We start from the raw sequence: 5,711 nt of genomic DNA on the forward strand, positions 1-5,711 counted from the left end.
CCCCCCAACCCTACCCCCACCCCCTGCACAGAGGCAGCAGCACCTGCCAGCAGCAAAACAAAGATGGATCCGTCAAAGTGCACAGTTCAGGAACATTCTAACCTTGCTGTCTGCAGTTCTGCTGCTGCCTAACTGTTCTTGCTAACTGAGGTGTGTTAACCCTAGGATAGGCTTATGTGCTTAAAAGCCCATCCTGAGAAAGGGTCAGGACTCCACTCAGGTCCCAACACACAGTGTGATCCTTGTGTGGCTAATAACGAATTTCCATTGCTTAAACCCACGTCTGAGTGGCCTCTCGCAAGGGTCGTGAGTCACCACGTGAGGTGTTGGGAACCAAACCCTGGTTCTGTGCAGTAGCAGCAAGTGTTCTTAACTGCCGAGCCATCGATCTGCGATCTGCGTAGACCTCAGCTGTCTCTACCTCCCAAGTGCTAGGATTACAGGTGCTGTGCTCAGTTTTAAAAAGTCATTGCGATGACATTTTAAGTCTCTCTTCTCTCCTGTCAAGGACACAGTGCTTCTCTCCGTGTCTCACAGAATCAAAACTGGGGCTTTGTGCCAACTGAGTACAGAGGAGATTTCCCTGCTTGTTACAGGCTCTTCCTGGAGGGATTCTGGGAAAGCAATTGAATCAGTGGGTACTGATGCCTCCTGAGAACTAAAATGTCACCACAGCTCTGGATGCGTGTCACAGCTCCGAGGAACTGCCACCTTCTTCTTCCTACATTGATCAACCAGCTGTCTTAAGCTTCCTCCCACGGCCTTGAGGAAATCTGTCTCCTCAGGATTTTCCAGTCTTGTGGCTTCTGCCTACAAATGGCTTTGCCTTTTCGTGTCCACTTTATGCCTACCCCCTGGTATATAAGGATCTCTAGTTTCCCAAAGGAGCAGAGCCCCTAGGCAGGCCAGTCCCTCACAACTGTTAAAAGCTCCTACTGGGCAGTGCTCTCAGGCCAGATCGTCTCCTAGGCCGCCCTTGGTGCTGACCCTTACTCCAACTGTGTTCAGGTCAGCTTAAGCCTGGGGAATCCTTCCATGGGAGGCACGGCAGGCACTCCGAAGGCCCTCAAAAGGAAGCAATGTATCCACTGGCACCTTGTTTGACCTGTGTAGTGCAAATTCCGAGTCAGCCCTTCACTGGCGCCGCTTTCCCGCTGAGCTCAAATGACCTGTGAATCTTCAGCAGCTTGCCTTTCCTATTTTTATCTACCTTTGAGATTGAGATCAGCCTCTTAGGATACCCATCCCGCCAGTCATAAATCCCCCTGGCTCTTCTGTTCACTCTGCATTTCTGTCAGGCCTCTAGATCTCCCCAGCAGCTGAAAAATGCTGCCCTGAAATCCACTCCCCTGTGTGCGCTTTGCTTATCACCAGGAAACAAAACAGACGATAAACATCAGGACTCCTCAGGGACCCTCCCTGCGGAGGGGACTGTGAAGGGGCCTGTGAGAAATCCCGGGAGTTGTTACTCCCTTCCTTAAGAAGTGTCAGATAAAGGTGTGGGAGGGGGGGAGGGCATTTGGTAACTGGAACTCAATTTGTGATACAGTGTAACTGGGCTTTCTGCTTGGCAAGCTTCTTCCTTCTTAGCTACAAACTTGTTCTGGAGAGAAAATGCAGGAGTAGGCGGCCCCCACAAACCCTGAGCCCCCAGCTCTTAATTCTGGCTCTTCTGGTCTTGAGCTAAGAATACAAATTAAGAGACTAAAGTTCGTGCTGAGTGTATCATCCAAATCCAGGGAGCAGACCAGCTTGGTCTGGGAGAGTTCATGCTGAAGGGTCAGGGGTAGGGATGGGGAGCCCGGTTACCTGAACTGGCCCCTTTTCTTCCCAGTATTCCCACTTGTATAAGCATCTACAACTTACTGGTTTGTCATGAGTAGCTCTGTGGTGCTAGGTTCGATCCCCAGCACCAACAGAAATTAGAGATGGCGTGGGGGCAGCCTTGGATCTGCTGATCGGTTAGGGTTAGGGTAATAAAACCCTTTCTTGGGCAACGCTATCTGGCTATGACTGGTAGAGGGAGAATTTTCTCATTCTCTCAGGTTCATCTGAACCCTTGTTGGGAACTCTTCCCTCTGTGGATTTCAAGGGACAATGCTTGGCCATCTTTAGGCTGCTGAGAAATCAGGTGAGATCCGAAGAAGGTGGGAAGAAAGCTGTCAAGCTAATCTGTTGAAGCTGCTGTAATCGGGTGGCGCCAGCACCTTCTGGGCTGTCGCCCCAGCCTCCTGAGAGGAGCCACCTGGAGCTGCTATGGCTAAAGCCCTGGTCTTCCAAGAAAAAAGCGTCCCGTGAAGCCAAAGCCCTGGGAGCACGGAGCAGAGCTCTCCCAGCACCCTGACAGACATGTTTCCCTCTGGAGTCTGCTGAGACAGACCTGCTGAGCACAGCCTCATGCTCCAGTCCCTCCTCAGCGGCCCCTCCCACCTCCCGGCTCCTGGGAGGGGATCAGCATTCTTGGGGACAGACCTTTTGTCTTCCGTGTGTGTGTGTGTGTGTGTGTGTGTGTGTGTGTGTGTGTGTGTCCCTGGCGGTGTCATAGAGGTAAGGGCACCTCGTGAAGCTATAAGAATGAAAAAACAGGTGCAGATTGACTTCATCAACCTGGACAAGACATCTGGGAATCTAATGACAGGAAGTTTATTCCTGATGTATTTAAGCCTAGTGCAATTTGAAAAAAAAGTTTCCCGGTATAATACAATCTCAGGTGCATAAATATGCATAATTACATCAATACTCAACCCAGGGTTTATCCAGGGTGTGTGCCATTTCCTCCAAGAAGATGGGTCCCACCCCCACACCCCCCTGGAGCTGAAGACAGAACCCAGAGCCTTCAAGGGCTCTTCCACTGAGCTAAATCCCCAACCTCTTTTATTTTGCCTTTTTTCTTTTTTTTTTTAGAAGATGGGTTCTTGAGGCATGCTACCTATCCTAGCTTAAGGGCCTAAGGCTCTGTCCTGGTCTTGGGCCTCCAGATAGCATAGAGGTCATTTGTGGTTGGTAGCCACCTCTGGCTAATCACCCTGGCTGGGTGATTTCAGGAAGTCTCCGGCTATAAGGGTCATTTAGATTACTAGCCATCTCTGGTCCTGGCTGTGGGAGTTTGACGTGACCTGGCCCAACAGATACACAGATCCCCAGGCTATTAAGCACTTCCAAATCTCAGCTTTCTAGACGGAAGAACAGGTTTTTCATCTTTCCCATTGGGCAGACAATCCTGTGATTGACAGTTCTGGTTTCTCTGGAGACCTGTGGGCAGACAATCCTGTGATTGACAGCTCTGGTTTCTCTGGAGACCTGTGGGCAGACAATCCTGTGATTGACAGCTCTGGTTTCTCTGGAGACTTGTGGGCAGACAATCCTGTGATTGACAGCTCTGGTTTCTCTGGAGACCTGTGGGCAGACAATCCTGTGATTGACAGCTCTGGTTTCCCTGGAGACCTGTGGGCAGACAATCCTGTGATTGACAGCTCTGGTTTCCCTGGAGACCTGTGGGCAGAAGGACCTTCCTGCTATGGCTCCCAAGACCCAGTTTCCTATCCTCAGGCTTTGTAGCATTGATCCCTTCTCCTGTTCCTTTTACTCAAGGTCCCCAGTGAATGCCTAACTTATCATTTTAAACACCGTTCCGTGTTTTCAGGTCTGTCTCCTCAAATGCATTTCTCACGCCATCTGTCCCTTCTTCCTATAGCTTAAGTCAGCTTTGAAGAGGTGCATGACGGTAAGACGTGACAGCTTTTGCCCGCAATCCCCAAACTCAAGAAGGTAACAGGAGAGCTGAGTTGCAGGCTACCCTGGGCTACACAGAGCCTTGACTTTACACCACCACCACCCACCCCTACGCAGACACTAGGGACGCTGTTGCCGTAATGGCTGCTCTCAAAACCATCCCCAAAGCAGAATGTTGACTGCAACTTGGAGACAAAATGTGTGTGTTCTTCCTAATGGAAAACCCAGGAGGGTTGGTAGTGACGGGAGGGGTGGGGTGGTAGTGATGGGAGGGGTGGTAGTGATGGGAGGGGTGGTAGTGATGGGAGGGGTGGTAGTGATGGGAGGGGAGTTGATTTCTAGCAAAGGTAGAGCCGGATCTTCTCTTTCCATTTCTAACCATTTATCTGTGTGTATGATACATGTGTGTATGCACATTTATATGTGTGTGGAGGGTACATGCTCATAGGTACATGCATTGGGAACCCGAGGTTGACACGGCAATCAGTTCTCTCTTTCTGCCACGTGAAACTTGGGGCTCAAACTCAGTTGTCAAGCTTTGAAGCAGGCACCCTTACCCACTGGGCTGTCTCATCAGCCCGATTTTATTTTTGCAAACGGAATCAGAACCCAAATCTTGCCAAAGGCAGTTCGTACAGAAAGCTAAGGATGCTTTACAGAACAAATTTTAACACAAGTATTCTGCAGGGCCCAGCAGATTGCTCTATAGCCAAGGGTGGCTTCGAACTCCTGATCCTTCCGATTCTGCTTCCCAATTGCTGGGATTACAGGTATGTGCCACCATCTCTGAGTTATTCCATGGCTTTTGTGTGTGCTACAGAGGTACTCTACCAAACGAGTTACATGGCCAGCCCTAGGTCCCACTACCATGAAGAGGTATGTCACATTCTCAGTTGACTAGAGGTTTCAGCTAGGTGGGTCACAGGACGTGTCCTGGTCTTCTTTCAGTCTAGTGTTCAGCTGCGGACACCCCACAGTGCTTTCTAGTCTGACATTTTACAGTCTTGGTAATCCATTTCCTCTCCCCATGCTTTGATCTGCCACTGCCATACAGCTGCCCAACAAGCTACAACCAGTGAGAAATGACAGCTGAATGCCTGTAATAAGGTAAATGGCCCTGTGCTGACTGCAGGCGACTGTGAGCAGGGGCTTCAACAGAGCCCGGAGAGCCATGGAGGCAGAGGGCATATGGCAGGGCAAGGGTTGTAGAAAAGATTCACGTTAAAGTCACAGCTTGAGGTCGAAAGGCTGGCTCAGGACACTGTGTGGATACCTCCAGAAGGCTTGCAACAGCAGCTGCCTGAGAGAATGTTCCACTTTAGATTCTTTGCCTGATTCACTGGGTTTAGCAGACAGCGGTTTTATTCTGTCTTTATCTCTCCAGCTGTTTTAGTGTAAAATGAAGAGGTTGTCTGGAGCACTCTCCCTGCCACGGTCTTAGATTCACACAGAAAAGTTCAAAGTGTCCAATTTCTTGCAGTTCTTATAAAATTTGGGAGACAGCTGATGTGTTAGAACGGTGGGTCGCATCAGAACATACCACACACTAGGCCCAAACAGTTCCACGTGTAAGAGTTCAACTGAGAGAGAGAGGGGGGGCAGTAGCTTGGAAAGAGAGGAGGTGGAGAGAGAGATGGAGAAATGTTCCCCGTATATATATGGGTTCTGATATAGTAGCTACAGGTAAAGGTGGGAGGTGAGCCCAATGGATTCTGGGAATATGGCTGCTGTTGCCCTGGCAACGGGTCTGTGGACCCGCCCATGCATCACCAAAGGTTTTGGATGCCCTGATGCTAACAAGGCCTTTTGGTTTAGTGGGTCATGGGACTAGAGATACTTGGTTTATGCAGCCGACACATGTCAGTGTGTTGCTGGTGAAGTCACAGATCATTTTATAGTTTCCTTGATGTTTCTTTGTTAAACTTAATCCCAAAGATCTTGCTTCTTTGTTGTTTTTTTTTGTTTTTTTTTTTTTTTTT

This window comes from Mastomys coucha, unplaced genomic scaffold (assembly GCF_008632895.1).
Source record: "Mastomys coucha isolate ucsf_1 unplaced genomic scaffold, UCSF_Mcou_1 pScaffold18, whole genome shotgun sequence".
Lineage (NCBI taxonomy): Eukaryota > Metazoa > Chordata > Mammalia > Rodentia > Muridae > Mastomys > Mastomys coucha.